This window comes from Thalassophryne amazonica, chromosome 10, assembly GCF_902500255.1.
Source record: "Thalassophryne amazonica chromosome 10, fThaAma1.1, whole genome shotgun sequence".
Lineage (NCBI taxonomy): Eukaryota > Metazoa > Chordata > Actinopteri > Batrachoidiformes > Batrachoididae > Thalassophryne > Thalassophryne amazonica.
Genome location: NC_047112.1, coordinates 16,564,685 through 16,584,233, shown reverse-complemented (window position 1 = coordinate 16,584,233; position 19,549 = coordinate 16,564,685). Strand labels below are relative to the sequence as shown.

The following is a 19,549-nucleotide window of genomic DNA, read 5'->3' as shown; positions in this document are numbered from 1 at the left end:
GCACAGCTGAACGGGATGTCACCGCTGTAATGCATGTATTATTACATGTACTCCTCCTAAGTCTGTAGCAGGTATAATGTGGAAATGTTTCCCCAGCACATGATGACATAAATAAACATTTATTACTGGTTGAGCTAATAGGATTAATAAATGGAATAGTTTTGACTGTGTTGGGTGCTTGGTTTGCAAAGTAAAGGTTAAACAGTCGGCATCCATTGGATTCTATGACATGACATATGCTACCCTGTAACATGATAACTAAGCATGATACATGATGCAAACTATTCCTTTTTAAAACCATATTCACTCAACTAATAATTTGCATCACTTTTTACCAAAATTGGAGCAACTTTAACTTTTGACTCCTGTACAAATTGAAATTGACCTTTGTCACCATTATTGTTGTGTGTTGGGGGGTGTGGCTGGATATTTTGGTGTTCTTTTCTTTTCTTTGCTCTCCAGGTGGCATGAGAGCTGATTTGTCTGTGGAGAAGGTGCTGGCTGAAGAATCCTTCACCCTCATCAACATCATGTGCAGCACCTGTGAATGGTGCTCACATGCAACCTTAAAGACTTGCAGCTGAAGCAGATAATTGGATGGCGTTCTGCATTTAAGTCATGTGTGATTCAAGCAGAACTGCCGGGAACCCGACCTTGTGATGTTCGTTTGTGAGACGCTGAGGACCGCGCCTGGGTTTGACACATCGAGCCCGTGAAGCAAGGAAGGGTGAGGACACATGCTGTCAGCACACATCAAAGGTGATTAAGTGTTTGACTAATTGTTGATAGTAACTTGGTGTTTTGTTACACAGTATACTTGAATTGTGATGAGAATTGTGCAGTTTGCTTCTCACTGCTGTGGCGTGCGGATAAGTGATCCTCCACTTGTTGTGAGAAGCTGCTCATTTGCATAAAGTTAAAAAAAGATATAGACCTGAATGTGTTGCTGATAGCGTGTGTCTTTTGAAAGATATTGGTTGTAACTGCTGACTTACCTCACCTCTTCTTTGCTTCACAGAGAGTCAGTTTGTCGTGTCCACCTGGGGGGTGTTTGACGGTGGTAGTGGGTCCAGGAGCGCCGGGCTTTGATCCTTACGGGCGCTGGAGAGCGTGCCAGCAGTCACTCCACCAGAAAGACGCTGTTTAGTTTGTACACATTGTTATGCACCAAAGAGGGTAAAAAATAAATTGTTTTGTTTTGGAACCGCTTTCTGGTTATTTTTAGCGCTGGGTTCTGTCAGACGCAGGTCCGCTCCTCAACCCGCGTCGACACATAACAATTATTGTTGTTTTTAACCTATAACTCTAGAACATTAATTCACAGATAGTCCAAACTATACGTTTTTGGAATCTTTATGATTAGACAAATAATATGGAATACCTTTCAATATGATTGGAGCATTGTGCCAATTTTGGTGCTTGCATCACCATTTGAAGCATTTTTTCATTTATCCACTGCACTAGAATGTCTCTTCCCACATAGCTCTCTTTCAGTGCAGCTTCTTGCTCTGACTTTAACACGAAGTTAACACCCAAGTCTTTCATCGCCAACTGTAAATGGTAATCAAAACATTCCAATCCTATCTTTCTGAACTCTTTCGCATCAAACTCCATCGTGTCAATGTTTACAATGCTCAGAAACTTTTAAGTTTCTTAAATATTTATTACAGCCACTGTTAAAACTTCAGTTCTCTTTATAATTTTATTACTGGTAAATTTTAGAATTGATTTAGATGAGATATACTCATTATCTCACAGGAATATATCACAATTATCTGGGAACTACTTTTTGCGCAGGAATTCATCAAGCACATCGGCCGCGGGCGCGTACTAACACAGAAATCCCAAGAAACTGTAGAAAGTTGTTCGGCCAAAACGAAAGCGTCCACTTTTAGCTTAAGCTAAGTTAGTGGCGCTCGTGAGAGTGCCAGCGGTTGGGCATATAGCCACTACGTTTGCTGAGTCATGACTCCGAGCTGACTTGGTTGCTGCTGTTTTTTCGGACTTACATCACAGACGAATCAATAAAACTTCCGGAAGTGAAGCCAGAGAACAAATAACAAGCTTAACGTGCTCTTGTTGGGTATTTTTGTTGTTGTTTGGAGAGTTGCTTTTTTTTCTGCTGGAAGCCGGAGATATGAGCGCAGATTTGGAGGAGCAGGAAGACGAACTGCTCGCTCTTCAGAGTATCTTTGATTCGGACGAGTTCGTCAAAAATGAGTCGAATGTTGGCGGAGAAATCCGAGTGTCCGTAGAGCTGCCTGCAAACTTCACTGTCACCCTGAAAGAGGGTAAAAATATAAAATGTTATTGTGGTGGATTCGTACTGATTTAAGAACACTGTTCATTTGGAAAGTAAAAGATAGGGGAGAGCGGGGTTGGTTGTTACAGTGCTTAAACGATACAAGTTTACCTTTATTTTTAAAACAACCCATTTTAAAATCTTAATGTTTATATATATATATATATATATATATATATATATATATATATATATATATATATATATATAGGGTGTCCCAAAAATATACAACATTTACAACACTCGGTTTGACCCTCAAATGCTACAAATTTAATCACTTATGTTTCTTTTGCAAAGGAGTTGGTTGGGTTATTTGGTCATGTGACTTTTAGTCAGGATTCTGACATTTTGCTGATTGGCTGAGACACGCCGCTCTCTGATTGGCTGCAGCCTTTGTTTACAATGTAGCACTGGTACCACAGTCTCTGGAGGTGTGGAACCAATTTACATTTTCAGCGGTGCCTGACTCTGTGGTATAACTCACAAACTCGTAGCTTAAAGCAGATAACCCGTAAGTTGGCGAGGAAATGGCGTCTCACTAATTTAGAAGATCTTCACTTAGCCTGGAAAAAGAGTCTGTTGCTTTATAAAAAAGCCCTCCGTAAAGCTAGGACATCTTACTAATCACTAATTGACTACTAGAACAAAGTTCTTAACACACTTTCATTTTAAAGATAACTATAAAAGTGTGAAATTTTCCCTTTTTTCAGTTTTTCATACAATATGATCAAAGGACATAAGTACCCGTACAACTCAGATAAAACTGAAGTTATTGTACTTGGCCCCACAAATCTTAGAAACATGGTGTCTAACCAGATCCTTACTCTGGATGGCATTACCCTGACCTCTAGTAATACTGTGAGAAATCTTGGAGTCATTTTTGATCAGGATATGTCATTCAATGCGCATATTAAACAAATATGTAAGACTGCTTTTTGGCATTTGCGCAATATCTCTAAAATTAGAAAGGTCTTGTATCAGAGTGATGCTGAAAAACTAATTCATGCATTTATTTCCTCTAGGCTGGACTATTGTAATTCATTATTATCAGGTTGTCCTAAAAGTTCCCTGAAAAGCCTTCAGTTAATTCAAAATGCTGCAGCTAGAGTGCTAACAGGGACTAGAAGGAGAGAGCATATCTCACCCATATTGGCCTCTCTTCATTGGCTTCCTGTTAATTCTAGAATAGAATTTAAAATTCTTCTTCTTACTTACAAGGTTTTGAATAATCAGGTCCCATCTTATCTTAGGGACCTCATAGTACCATATCACCCCAATAGAGCGCTTCGCTCTCAGACTGCAGGCTTACTTGTAGTTCCTAGGGTTTGTAAGAGTAGAATAGGAGGCAGAGCCTTCAGCTTTCAGGCTCCTCTCCTGTGGAACCAGCTCCCAATTCAGATCAGGGAGACAGACACCCTCTCTACTTTTAAGATTAGGCTTAAAACGTTCCTTTTTGCTAAAGCTTATAGTTAGGGCTGGATCAGGTGACCCTGAACCATCCCTTAGTTATGCTGCTATAGACTTAGACTGCTGGGGGGTTCCCATGATGCACTGAGTGTTTCTTTCTCTTTTTGCTCTGTATGCACCACTCTGCATTTAATCATTAGTGATTGATCTCTGCTCCCCTCCACAGCATGTCTTTTTCCTGGTTCTCTCCCTCAGCCCCAACCAGTCCCAGCAGAAGACTGCCCCTCCCTGAGCCTGGTTCTGCTGGAGGTTTCTTCCTGTTAAAAGGGAGATTTTCCTTCCCACTGTTGCCAGGTGCTTGCTCACAGGGGGTCGTTTTGACCGTTGGGGTTTTTCCGTAATTATTGTATGGCCTTGCCTTACAATATAAGGCACCTTGGGGCAACTGTTTGTTGTGATTTGGCGCTATATAAATAACATTGATTTGATTTGATTCAATTGAAGCACTTTTTAACATATGTACAATTCCCTGTTTTTGGTGTAAGCTAGCCAAGTCAGAAGTAACACTTATTTACTGTTGGCTGAACCAGGTTTTTTAACCCCAGACTTCACTGAAGAATTAGCAGTAATTAATTAATTCGCAAGAATTAGCAAGACATTTCCAGCCGACGTCCACAGGTAAATACTGCAGGTGAATACTATCGTTCCCAGCGATGTTTCGTAATATCACAAGTAATATACAGTATGTTGTAATTATAGGATGCAAGAGCTCATTAATAACTGCAGTAAGCAGTTGTCAGGTTCTGCAAAAATGTAGTTTGGTTTCATCTACTACAGAGTCCCCATGATGTATTTTCAGCAGTTTGCAGAACAATTTGGCACATTTTATTGTTTGTTTCCTTATTGTTGTTTCATGTAGGTGAAAAGCTCAGGAAGTACGAGTTAACCTTCCTTCCACCTCTGCTTTTGACCTTTGACCTCCCTGAGGACTATCCTTCCTCATCTCCTCCCTCTTTCACTCTAACCTGCAGCTGGCTGACACACTCACAGGTAATTATTATTTATTTTATTTTATTAAAGTGACTGGCAGTATTCTTCACTATTACAACTTGACAGTTTGGTTAAGAAAATGCTTGAAGTCAAAATATTTTAAGATCAGAAATAATAGTCTGAGAAATACGCATTCTTACAGTTGAAAAAAAGGTCAGGGGTTAAAAGCAATCTGTATTTTTTCTTTACAGTCTCAATTTTTTCAGAATTACTGAGCTTATTATTGGTTAATTTTTTAAAATTTGAAAATAAATTATATTTTTTAATTTCTTAAAAAAGATATCCAACTCAAACTCTGTCTTTTTAATTAATTAATTTGGTTATTTAGTGTTTTATTCCACCAAAAACAATGTAAATGCCGTGTATGGCTTTGTGTGCTTGTTGTCATGACAACGTAATATCTTGTGCCAATTTTTTTTGTTTCCTTATACACACACACATATATATATATATATGTGTGTGTGTGTGTGTGTGTTTTTATCAAATAAAATTGAAGTGTATTCTCTTAAAGTATAATTCTTTTTATTTCATTTTTTTAACCTTTGCCATCTCATAATTAGAAATGTAATCCTGCAGCAGCAGAGCTTGTTTTTTTAAATAATAATAATAATTTGTTATTATTATGTTGACTGTATTGACCATCATATCATCCTATCATGTTTTTTCAAATTTGATTTTAATCTTGTAACAGGTATTTATTCTTGAAAATCTATTTTTTTCTTGTAATATATTCTAAGTTAGAATATTATATTTATTGTTTATTTTGTCTCAGACTCACATTTATTACTGTTTATTCTGCATTATTTTATTATTATTATATAGGCCAATGTGATATTTCAGGAGAATAATACACCTACTTTCCCTCCAACAGGAATTTTCTTTTGTACAAAGCTGATTATAGAAGCAAAATAAAGATGGCATCCAGCTTTTTCCCACAGCTCTGTGCTCTGCGCACGCATCTCATTCATCTCCACCAGACCAATGGGTGTGCTGTGGTGCTCTTCTCCTGGGTGCAGTTTCTTAAAGAAGAAAACTCTCAAATTCCTGGACATACCGGTCACAGCTGGAGCTGTCATCAGATGAACAGAGCGGTCCACCATATAGCCAGGATGAACAAAATGGTGCCGTGTCAGAACCAGTCAACAGGAAACACGCTTTGATATCTGGATCAGCCAACCAAACCTGTAACATTCCAGAACCATGTATCAAAGAATCTTCTGGAGTTCGCCATCTGGTATCATTTCAGGTGATGATCAAATGCACGGTAACTCTGTTCTGCTTCACAGACTGGACCTCAAGAATCTAGACTGTGACAGCAAAGCCCATAAAACCTCAAAAGGTCTTCAGCAAAATGTACCGATACAGATGATGGAACTGATCCATTCTTCAGAGAAATCTGACATAACCGCCTCTGGTCCATTCTGATCACAATAACAAGGGAGATTTCCTAAGTGATGGGGAAGATTTGGATTGTTTATCATGTCCATTAGGCCTGAGCGGAGAAGCAGCTTCAGATGCAGCTGCTTTCTCCACCAGCCCACCCAAAGAATCCAATCAAAAGAAAGACCAGACCACTCCAGTCCCTGTCTCACCCGAGCTCAAGCCCTCATGTCCCAGCTGCTGATCTACAATAACTCCAGAAGGAGAAAATGTTTGCTACCACCATGTTGAGTGTGGCGTGTGCTTCCTGAGCTGGATGGGTTCGCACTGTGTCCAGCTGCAAGAGTGTGGCCATATCTACTGCCAGTCCTGTCTCGCCCAGTTCTGTACTGTCCAGATAACAGAAGGGAATGTCCGTGGTGTCGCCTGTCCTGAGGTGGGCTGCAGTGTCACCCCTACACCTGCTCAGGTACGCTAAACTCTCTATTCACATGTGGGCTCGACAGAACACCAAGGGGCTCTGAAGAGAATAAAAAAAACATCTCTGATGATCAGCAGCTGTTGTTCTGTTTTTAGTTTAAGACATCATTTGCAAAAATGTGCTGAGCAATCATGTAGTTCAATCTGCCACCAAGACAAAGCCAATACAACAATATTCCCTCTTAATTAGCTTCCTCACGAATGCTAAAATCAGACATCATTTGTCCTAATCTGTTGGGATTAAGGGATTCCCTTTTTACCACAGTAACCATATAAAACATATTTGTCAGATCTCAAATTTCGCACGAATTAGAACTCAGAGGAAAAATGTACATGGAGGCTTCTTGCAGATGAAAATGTTTATGTACAGTTCAGTGGGCTGGATAACAAGCAGTTCAAACTGGGATTAACTGCAGACTAGATCTGATGAATGCCACCTGTACCCTGAAAACCTGCAACAAACCACAGGGTGGAAACTGGGAAATGATGTGCTATAATGTGAATGACAACAAAAATATAGTATACAACCCCTGGCAAAAATTATGGAATCACCGGCCTCGGAGGATGTTCATTCAGTTGTTTAATTTTGTAGAAAAAAGCAGATCACAGACATGACACAAAACTAAAGTCATTTCAAATGTCAACTTTCTGGCTTAAAGAAACACTATAAAAAATCAAGAAAAAAAATTGTGGCAGTCAGTAACGGTTACTTTTTTAGACCAAGCAGAGGGAAAAAAAATATGGACTCACTCAATTCTAAGGAATAAATCATGGAATCACCCTGTACATTTTCATCCCCAAAACTAACACCTGCATCAAATCAGATCTGCTCGTTAGTCTGCATCTAAAAGGGAGTGATCACACCTTGGAGAGCTGTTGCACCAAGTGGAATGACATGAATCATGGCTCCAACACGAGAGATGTCAATTGAAACAAAGGAGAGGATTATCAAACTCTTAAAAGAGGGTAAATCATCACGCAATGTTGCAAAAGATGTTGGTTGTTCACAGTCAGCTGTGTCTAAACTCTGGACCAAATACCAAACACATGGGAAGGTTGTTAACGGCAAACATACTGGTAGACCAAGGAAGACATCAAAGCGTCAAGACAGAAAAGTTAAAGCAATATGTCTCAAAAATCGAAAATGCACAACAAAACAAATGAGGAACGAATGGGAGGAAACTGGAATCGTCTGTGACAGAACTGTAAGAAACCGCCTAAAGGAAATGGGATTTACATACAGAAAAGCTAAACGAAAGCCATCATTAACACCTAAACAGAAAAAAACAAGGTTACAATGGGCTAAGGAAAAGCAATCGCGGACTGTGGATGACTGGATGAAAGTCATATTCAGTGATGAATCTCGAATCTGCATTGGGCAAGGTGATGATGCTGGAACTTTTGTTTGGTGCCGCTCCAGTGAGATTTATAAAGATGACTGCCTGAAGAGAACATGTAAATTTGGGCTGCATGTCAGGTAAGGCACTGGGGAGATGGCTGTCATTACATCATCAATAAATGCACAAGTTTACGTTGATATTTTGGACACTTTTCTTATCCCATCAATTGAAAGGATGTTTGGGGATGATGAAATCATTATTCAAGATGATAATGCATCTTGCCATAGAGCAAAAACTGTGAAAACATTCCTTGCAAAAAGACACATAGGGTCAATGTCATGGCCTGCAAATAGTCCGGATCTTAATCCAATTGAAAATCTTTGGTGGAAGTTGAAGAAAATGGTCCATGACAAGGCTCCATCCTGCAAAGCTGATCTGGCAACAGCAATCAGAGAAAGTTGGAGCCAAGTGACAAGTGACAAAGTTTTTTATTCGGCACGCAAAATATTCAAATAGAAAAAAATGAACAATTCCTCAAACAAGCACAGACAAAACTAGTGAGTCCGAAAGGGTGTGGGCTGAAGCAAAGCTTATTAGCGCCCACCCCTGCTAGTACAAGTCCAACAATTCTAATCAGTCATATTTACATAAATACAAATTCACTACTACATGTCGACACACAGACATACACATCAATATACTATTCACTTATAATTATATTTATATAGTACCAGATCACAAGAAAGTCGAATCAAGGCACTTTACGCCAGTAGGGACTAACCTTACCAACCCCCAGAGCAAGCACTAGGCAACTGTGGTGAGGAAAAACTCCCTATAAGGAAGAAACCTCAAGCAGACCAGGCTCTTGGGGGTGACCCTCTGCTTGGGCTGTGCCATATATACCTATATACATACGTATATACTTTACAAACATAAATATATACATATATATACATACATATACACAGTCACTTATATACATATACACCTACCCATATCTATATATCTACATACGCATATACATATCCACTTAGAAATGGAACATTCCCTATAAATCAAATTATATTTGCTTCTTTATGATACTTAGACATGATGTTCTTTTTGAGTAGTTTCTTAAATCTTACCAAGGTACCACTCATTCTAACCTCTGTTGAACATTTGTTCCATTTCCTCACCTCAACCACAGACACACAAAAACCCTTTACATTTGTTCTTACTGCTGGTTTCATAAAAATTGCACAACCTCTTAAACTATATCTGGATTCCCTCAATCGGAACAGACTCTGGACATGTCTCGGTAAGAGCCAGACTGATGAAGAGTACTGTTTGTCACTCATTAAGTCCATGCCTCAGAGACTGCAAGCTGTTATAAAAGCCAGAGGTGGTGCAACAAAATACTAGTGATGTGTTGGAGCGTTCTTTTGTTTTTCATGATTCCATAATTTTTTCCTCAGAATTGAGTGAGTCCATATTTTTTCCCTCTGCTTGGTCTAAAAAAGTAACCGTTACTGACTGCCACAATTTTTTTTTCCTGATTTCTTATAGTGTTTCTTAAAGCCAGAAAGTTGCCTTTGAAATGACTTTAGTTTTGTGTCATGTCTGTGATCTGCTTTTTTTTCTACAAAATTAAACAACTGAATAAACATCCTCCGAGGCTGGTGATTCCATAATTTTTGCCAGGGGTTGTAGTAGATGTAAGTAAAGTATACCATTTATGGTTTATAATCCAGCTGCAAAATTCCACAACAGCAAATAGTTGTGAAATGCGCAAGGTTGGGTAGGATTACTTTGAAAGAATACATGTGGAATACATGTATGTATGTACATACATTTGGATTACTTGTAATCTGATTACTTTTGGATTACATTTCAAAGTAATCCTATCCAACCTTGGAAAGGCGTGCAGTGGTTTGCTTGCTTAAATGGATGTTTGACATGCAGGTCCTGGAATCAGATGGCATTGTGGCTTTTCTGCAATACATATTTTATAGAAACAAATTTAAACTCACCTGAAACCTAAGGTCACCTGAGGTCATGTCAGCTTTGTAAGCATGCGCTGGTGTTGCTCCTTGCTGAATGCAACACATGATGGAACTATTTTGGGACCTGACAAGAGCCTCCACTAGAGGAATGTGTGGTTTTAATGGTAAGCACCATGCCGTGACACAATTACCATATTTTCTGGAGTATAAATCTTTTTTTTTTTTTTTTTAACTTGTTTGAGAGGTCCTGCGACTTATATATGGAAAAAAAATATTATGGCCATGAATTTTCTTGACACTTGAAATGAGAAGCACACAATTAAACTGCCTTTTTGTTTTAAAAAATGAGAGGTGGAAATTTCCTACCAGGCCTTGATTGCTTACAGTGTCACCGACTTTTAAAACCAAGTCGGTCACACTTAAAGCATTCTTTAAGTGAGCAATCGTCAAACGAGCAATCGTTTATTTTGAACTTCCCCTCACGTCGGTTCCAGTTAAAATACAATTAGCATCATGCTCACATCAAGTAAATATATATATATGAATAAATGTCTTTATAAAATAGCAAAGAATGTCTAATGAGACAACTGCACTGTAAAAATGCACAGGAACAGACATTTGTGTGTGTGTGTGCGTTGTTACGGTGCTAACGAAAGGATGTTCACAGAAATGTGAACAGATAAATGCTGCTGTGAGCTGATTTAAAACTTAATTTACTATAAGTTTGCGTTGCACCGCTCTGTCAGTTTGGGAAATATTCCACGTAGAAAGTAATCCACAAGAGGTCAGCGCTGTGCTCAAAAAGTCTGTTTGATAATCCACAGTTAAACGAGGAAGAGAAAAAGTCCAAAACAGTTGACTGAGCTCTGAAAAGAGACTCAAACAAAACAATCTCTTGTCTGATCACAAAACATGATCCTGGCGGGTCCGTAGCTGAGAGCATCCATGAAAGGAGCCCATACAGAGGAAGAAGCCACCTACGAATTGGGCCCAATGGTCTGTGCCTTCAGCCCATGGGAGAAGGAGAAGGGAAGGTGACAGGGCTATTGCTACCCCGCCACAGCATGAGCTTATTAGCCCCGCTTCTCACCCAAAGTTATGGTGTGGCATAAATCCTGTCCCAAGATACGTTGCTTCAGGAAGAAGACCTCAGAAAGAAAGAAAGAAAGGGGGGGAAAAAACTAGAGCACCGTGCTCATAGAGCGCAAACATCCGCCAACACTAGTTTCCAATTTCACAAATTTTTACCTTGGAAAATTTTTTCAAGGTCAGAGTCCTGAAGTGACTTTTCATAAGCTAAAATATAATACAAAATATAGATCAAAAGGGCTTTTCAATGTTAAAATCAAATATCTGCTAAATCTGCAGTATGGGAAACTTAGTCTATTCATTGAGAGTGCCACTGTGCACCTCATTGTCACAAATGAGCGTGATTGAGCCACTTTTAGTTGAGATATAATGCAAAATGTACACCAAATAGGCTTTTCAATATTAAGTTCAAATGTCCACAAATCCACAATCTGGATCTTGCTATTATGTGATTACATACAATTTTAACTGATTGTTGCTGATTACATTACACAATTGCGTATGATGTGTCAGCATATGTGCAAGGTGCTACTTCTGTGTTATGTCCACACTTCTCAAAAAGATAAAATTTCAGTTAGAATCAGAAAGAGGCTTCTGTTCAGGAAACTGCTGGTTCTGATCGCTACATATTTGCATGGGTGTCAAAATCCAAACCCTTGTGTCTGTTGTGACACTTGGGTAATGGATGAAGTAGGGGATTGTCTGTTGGCGTGAAATATGATGGGGACCTCATGTGCCTCATGGTCACTCTGGTAACCATGAAGGCCCAACAGGAACCCTGAACACGAGACGGCTAATGGGGCTCTGGTGAAAGAAGAAGGATCAGACGGAGGAGGTGATGACTTCTAACCCAATGGCTGTGAATGTGGATGAAGGCTGCAGCAGGTCCTCAGATCCCAATCGTCTGTGATTTCCCATCCATCTGACCAGGCTAAGGATCTGTCAAGGACCATGTGTTTGTCAGTGTCCAACTGCATTTCCATGTTAAACAAATCCATGCACAGGCGTCTCTAGATCGAGGCGGTGGGTGCCGGGGCTGGGCCTGTTCAGTTGTCTCCACTTCGTCCAACGCCCCGTCTGGCAGTCTATCGTAGACTGTCTTCCTTGCCACCGAGAGATTGCCATGATTGCACTCGATTGTCCAGTTTCGCCTACTTTTGCACAAGATTACCCCAAATCTGCATCATTTAAATCAGATTATTCACTTACAGTATTTGGCTCAGCATTTTAACCCAATGTCACAATTTTTTTCTAAACATTCCCAGTTGCTCACAGTGTTCTACAGCACCACTTGTACCACTGATTGAACCCGATTTCAGCTCCTGATTAGGTATCCAGTTTTTTCCACTGAAATCGTGGACAGTCTGTGTGTGTGTGTATATATATACGGCTAGCTGGCCAGTTTGGGGTAGGGCACGCAATGTTTAGGACACCTTTTCTAGTCCCTTCCCTTTTTCGAGGGTGAGCAGTGCGTTCCTGAGTAGGGCTGCTCAGACACCTGGAATGCTGCCGGACTTCATCTGTGCCCTGTGGACAAAAGAACGACCATCAGTTCCAGGCCGCCAATGTGCAGGATTGGGGCTACGACTACCAGTAGTAACCACTACCTATCTCTTCGTCCCTCCCCCATCGCCGCTGGGCTTTTGACATGAGAGTAGCAGAACAAACCTGTGCTGTTACTTGGATTAAGGTGAGGAAACTGTTGCACTGTAGCAACCTCACCCTCTTGACCTTAGAAGCCATTGTCCAGTGGTACGGAGGACCGTCAGAACTGGGGACTTCCTTGGTTGCAGTGGATGGCCATGACCTTTTTTGTGCCTGATCGTGCCCTGTGGCGTTCCCACCACATTCTGTCACTGCCGTCTTGTCCCGTTGGATCAGTATGTTCTCGTCCGCAACAGTCAGCCAGCTCCAGTCTTCACATACTTGGGTAGGCATCCCATGTCCACCAGAGGGGTTAATAAACCCAGCCGGCTACCCCTCACCTGGTTTAGCCTGCCAGCCAAGCAGTTTACCGGGGTGTGGCCGCTGTTGTATGCTACAGCTACTTGGAGCCTCAGCTGAGAGCTGGGTGTCAGACGGGCTCCAATGCAGACGGGTTGTCCTTTAGGGACATGGCTGACCTGACTGAAGAGTACTCACCCTACCCGACCCCCCTACAACCCCTGAACAGCCACACAAGGGCCCACCAGAGAAAGCAGCAGAACTGACATCATCGATGACGATGGTCAACCGCCATATATATATATATATATATGTATATATATATATATGTATATGTATATGTATATATATATATATATATATGTATATGTATATGTATGTATATGTATATGTATCTATATATATATATATATATGTATATGTATATGTATGTATATGTATATGTATATGTATATATATATATATAATATGTATATGTATATATTATATATGATATATGTATATGTATAGTATATATATATAATATATATATATATATATATTATTATATATATATATATGTAGTATATATGTATATATGTATATATATATGTATATATGTATATATATATGTATGTATGTGTATATATATATATATATATATATATATATATATATATAAAACCTGCTTATTGTTTTTGGATGGGTGTGTATTTGTGCCGAATTACCTTAGAATTTTATGAAGTCCCAGCACTATAACAAATCACCTTTGCCGGCCCCTAAAGGTTCTGGCCTCTGCTGTAGAATAGCAGATGTCTCTGGGATACACGGCTGTCTTTTTCTCACTTGGTTTCTGTTTGGTAGGTAAAGATGCTGATAAGCGAGGAACTTTTCAACCGCTACGACCGTCTTCTGCTCCAGTCCACTCTGGACCTCATGGCTGGTATGTTTCTCTTATACCGAGAACGCCATCAGTCTCTCATGTCCTAATACCCAACAATTACCACCATCATCCAGTCGTACACCAGAATCTTGGTATTCTCCAGTTCATGAAGAAGGAACAGCGAAATTAATTTGTACCAGAAAGTTTAAAAAAAAGTGGTGGCAGCCAGCAGGTGACTGTGTTTTTGGTTAATGGTTAAATAAAGGTTAAATTAATTTTTTTCTGCTGGCGTCTTGTCAGATGTCGTGTACTGTCCTCGCCATTCTTGTGGTAGCGCTGTCATTCTGGAGAAAGGCAGCAGGGCGGCGCTCTGTGTGTGTGGCTATACCTTCTGTGTGTCCTGCAAAAAGACGTACCATGGAACAGAAGATTGCTACGCAAAGAAGAAACTGAAGAAACAAAACGATACAGAGGAAGACCTCGCAGGCCTTCCTCAGTCACTAGGTTCGTAAAGTTACACATAGGTGTTTGTTTGTTTAGATTTTTTCTTCTTTTTTTAATTCTGCCACATAAGTTTTGTGTTGTATTCTATATGACACAAGTGTGATTAAAATTGTTTCCATGGTGATGCAGTCAGGTGATGCGGTATAGAACCGACACAAAAATCTCTACTTTTATGCTACATTTCGGAGCTGGATGACATTACTGCTCAGTAACAGATGGCCGAACACACTATATCAAACTGTGATAGAAATGATGGAATTGATACATTGGGTAATATTTGTGTGCACGGCCCTGTGTCTGGGTCTGCAGAGGGAATGCGCGCTCTTTGGGATGACTACGCCAGTGGCAGCAAACAGCGGCGGCGCGTCTTGGAGGGTCGATATGGCCGCACCAAGCTTCAATGCACGATAGAGGACTGTCTGAGTGAAAACTGGATCTCTGTCAACAGCAAAAACTGTCCTCATTGCTACCGCAAGATTGAGGTTAGTCTGGCGAACAATTACCTTTTCTTTTGTACTTAAGACTGAGCGTGATTTTTTTTTTTTTTTTTTTGGCTTCTTTTTTTATCTCACTCTTGACAATTTTACACAACGAAGGCTGCAATCTGTTTAGTATTTATTGTGTTTGTTAATTTTTAAATGTTTTCAAATGGCTAACTTCTCTTTTCTGTCTTCCATAATTGTGTTCTAATATTTTTAATATATATCTGATTGCCTGTTTAAAATACGTAGGTTGTCCATAAGGGGAAGGGACACAACTGCAAGTTAATTTTATTTTCACCAAAAGTGTTTGTCACCATCTACTGGGCGATGTGAGCATTACAGGGATTCTGGTATATTTTTCCTATTTGAAACCCAAAACTCAGTTTAAAAGGGGGGGGGGGGGTTATCGGTATCGCTAAATGTTAGAAATTAATGATTTTTTTGGCCCACAGACCTTTGCCCTCCCAGTATTAATGTATAAACATGTCAATTTTGAGAGTTTTAACATTCTTGACTTTTAAGATATGAAAGTTTGCTGAAAATCATAATCAATTTCCTATACCTGCTTACTCCAATTAAGGGTCACGGGGGGGCTGGAGCCTATCCCATCAGTCATAGGGTGAGAGGCGGGGTACACCTTGGATAGGACACCATGCTGCCTGTCGCAGGGCCACATATTGACAAACAAACGCATTCACACCTGCACACACACCTACGGACAACTTAAAGTTTCCAATCCACCTAACCTGCATGTCTTTGAATGTGGGAGGAAGCCGGAGCACCTGGAGGGAACCCACGCAAACACCGGGAGAACATGCAAACTCCACACAGGAAGGATCAGATAGAAAGTGAGTCCACGACCTTCTTGTTGTGAGGCAACAGTGCTAACCACGAAGCCACGTGCCTGCCCAGTATAACTTACAGTTGTGAATAATTAAAAACATTTTGGGGTAATTTAAGCAAATATTTTTGTTTGTTTTGCAGTACCATCACAACTCTCCAGGGGGCTGCAGCCCACTCTTGGGCAATCACTGTCAAGTTTGACTTTCATAAAGTCGATCTGTTAACATCCCTGAGTTGTGTTTAAAAATAAATAGAATAAAATAAACAAATTTGTCAAATGTCCATAAATCCTGGTTGACAGTGCTTCATTATTATTATTATTATTACTATTATTATTATCAATATTTAAAGCAGCTAATTGAAGAAAGATTGAGTGGTTTTTAATGTCAGATTTACTGCAGTGCCTTCAGTCTTTTTGATGGAGCTAAACTCAGTTTAATGGCAAAGATTTTTTTCCTCTTCTTTGTGGGGTCTTTGGCCACACAGCTGGACGAGTGTGAAATATTGATTTGACCACAGCAGACTACAACTCACTCACTCATCTTCAACTAGTTACTCCAACAAGAACAATGAGAGATTTGATTTGTGACATCCGCCCGTCTGGATCCGGATCACCTCCAAAATTTAGTGGAGTTTTCCTTGGCCTAATGTATATGGTGCAAATTTAGTGAGGATCCATGAAATAGTTTTGATGTAATCTTTCAAAGCCTATATAAAGTGATATCTTGATTCCGGATCCGGATCAAGATCACCTCCAAAATGTACTGGAGTCTTCCATGGCCTAATACGTTTCTGTGCTGAAAATTTCATCTGTGCAGTAATTTTGACGTAATCCTTCAAAGCCTATTTAAAGTGAAACTTGACCCAGAATCCAGATCCGGATCAACTCCAAAGTTTAATGGGTTCTTCCATGGCCAAATATCTATCTGTGGTGAAAATTTTGTCAAAATCCGTGCAGTAGTTTTGATGTAATCCTGCTAAAAGACAGACAGACAAATAAACGCAGGTGATTGTATTATGTCCTTGGCGGACGTAATTAAGGGTCACAGGGGGCTGAAGCCTATTACAGCAGTCACAGGATGTGAGGTGGGGTTCACCCTGGACAGGACGCCAGTCTGTCGCAGGGTCACATATAAACAAACAAACCCATTCACACACATATGGACAATTTAAAGTTTCCAGTCCACCCATCCTCCCTGTCTTTGGATGTGGGAGGAAACCAGAGTAACCGGAGGGAACCCACACAAACACAGGGAGAACACGCAAACTCCACACAGAAAGGCCCCAGGTGGGAATCGATCACATGACCTTCTTGCTGTGAGGGAACAGTGCTAACCACTAAACCACCGTGCTGCCTCCAGGCAACAACTATCGGCTAAAAAAATAAAAAATAAAAATCAATCAAAGTTTGATGGAGGCATTTGGGAGTCCACTAAGAGTGAATAATTCTTGAATTTTTGCAGTGTTATTTGTAATATATTTTTCCAGATTGTCCTTCTGTTTTTGTACCAATTGTCAAATCAGACCAAAAAGAATAATCCATCAGAGCATGTGGTTCTCAGTCCGTGATATGTGATGTTTTGTTGTTGCAGAAGGACGGAGGATGTAACATGATGTCCTGCTCCCAGTGTGGACAGCTGTTCTGCTGGGCCTGTCTGGCCAGACTGTCCTCAGCAGAGGCGAGCCGTCACTTCAGAGGCACGTCCTGCTCGATCTACACTTACTTTTAGGTAGTAGTCGTTCGACTGGCTTTTAACACAACGCAGCCGTTTGCCTTCAGCATCGGATGGGAGGACTGAACAGCATCTGTTTCCATGGTGTCTGAGAGAAGCTTCAGTTTGCAGGTGGACCCTCAAATAACCAATTAGACACACTTTAAAACAATGACAAAGAATAGAAACACAGATTTTATTAGGAAAAAACACTATCACCTCCAAAATACACATATAGAAAATATATTATTTAAATTATAAACATATTTACATTGTTTGTTTGTTTATAAATAAAACACTGCACCAGACTACATTTATTCTTGGTTTACTGTAAAGTGTTGCAGTATTGGACTGCTATTATTTGGTATTTTTATTTAATTTAAAGCATATGGTAGGAATTATATTTTACTTTTGAGTTTGACGGGCAACATTTGAAAACATTTTCTCTGCAAAAGGCTTTTTTAAAATAATCATTCATAAAAGTATAATATGTAATCTGTACAGTTGTGCAGCACATATGTGAAACAATGGTGCATTTTACAGCACCAAATTTTGCACAGACATTTATATATATATACAGTAGTGTTCAGAATAATAGTAGTGCTATGTGACTAAAAAGATTATTCCAGGTTTTGAGTATATTTCTTATTGTTACATGGGAAACAAGGTACCAGTAGATTCTCACAAATCCAACAAGACCAAGCATTCATGATATGCACACTCTTAAGGTTATGAAATTAGGCTATTAGTAAAAAAAAAAAAAAGTAGAAAAGGGGGTGTTCACAATAATAGTAGCATCTGTTGACGCTACAAACTCAAAACTATTATGTTCAAACTGCTTTTTTAGCAATCCTGTGAATCACTAAACTAGTATTTAGTTGTATAACCACAGTTTTTCATGATTTCTTCACATCTGCGAGGCATTCATTTTGTTGGTTTGGAACCAAGATTTTTCTCATTTACTAGTGTGCTTGGGGTCATTGTCTTGTTGAAACACCCATTTTAAGGGCATGTCGTCTTCAGCATAAGGCAACATGACCTCTTCAAGTATTTTGACATATCCAAACTGATCCATGATTATTGGTATGCAATATATAGGCCCAACACCATAGTAGGAGAAACATGCCCATATCATGATGCTTGCACCACCATGCTTCACTGTCTTCACTGTGAACTGTGGCTTGAATTCAGAGTTTGGGGGTCGTCCCACAAACTGTCTGCGGCCCTTCGACCCAAAAAGAACAATTTTACTCTCATCAGTCCACAAAATATTCCTCCATTTCTCTTTAGGCCAGTTGATGTGTTCTTTGGCAAATTGTAACCTCTTCTGCACGTCTTTTATTTAACAGAGGGACTTTGCGGGGGATTCTTGCAAATAAATTAACTTCACACAGGCGTCTTCTAACTGTCACAGCACTTACAGGTAACTCCAGACTGTCTTTGGTCATCCTGGAGCTGATCAATGGGTGAGCCTTTGCCATTCTGGTTATTCTTCTCCCCATTTTGATGGTTGTTTTCCGTTTTCTTCCACGCGTCTATTTTTTTTTTTTTTTTTTTGTCCATTTTAAAGCATTGGAGATCATTGTAGATGAACAGCCTATAATTTTTTGCACCTGTGTATAAGTTTTCCCCTCTCCAATCAAGTTTTTAATCAAACTATGCTGTTCTTCTGAACAATGTCTTGAACGTCCCATTTTGTGGGACGTTGTGAATGAAGATTTCCTTTTGTTTGTTTATTTTGATGTTTTGTACATATGTATTTTATATAAATATATATAGAGAGAGATAGATATGTAGTGGGGCGGCACTACTACTTTTTCTAAAGAATTCAGAATCGCCTTTATTGTCATTGTAATTTGCATTACAACAAGATTTGAGTGCAACTCCAAAAGGTTCTTTCCGTGGTGCGAGTGATTTTTATCCAATATTTTAGCCAATGCTCAATAAAGAATTGAGCATTTTGTGATAAAAGCACCAATTTTGGCATTAGATGTAGCCAAAACATATTCCAAAAAAAAAAAAAAAAAAGGATATTGAGCCATCATGAATTTTTTTATCATGGTTGCCATGGTGTCCATTTTTTAAAATGAAAATTGAAAAATGCTCCAATCATATTGAAAACTACGCTGCATTATTTGGCTAAACATAAAGATTTCAAAAGTGGGTGCTATG

General features: G+C 39.5%; 1 pseudogene; it reads left to right on the top strand.

Annotated features, from left to right (window-relative positions):
• The first annotated feature begins 1,990 nt into the window (after positions 1-1,990).
• Positions 1,991-17,688, top strand: LOC117518368 (annotated as a pseudogene).
• Positions 17,689-19,549: the final 1,861 nt, after the last annotated feature.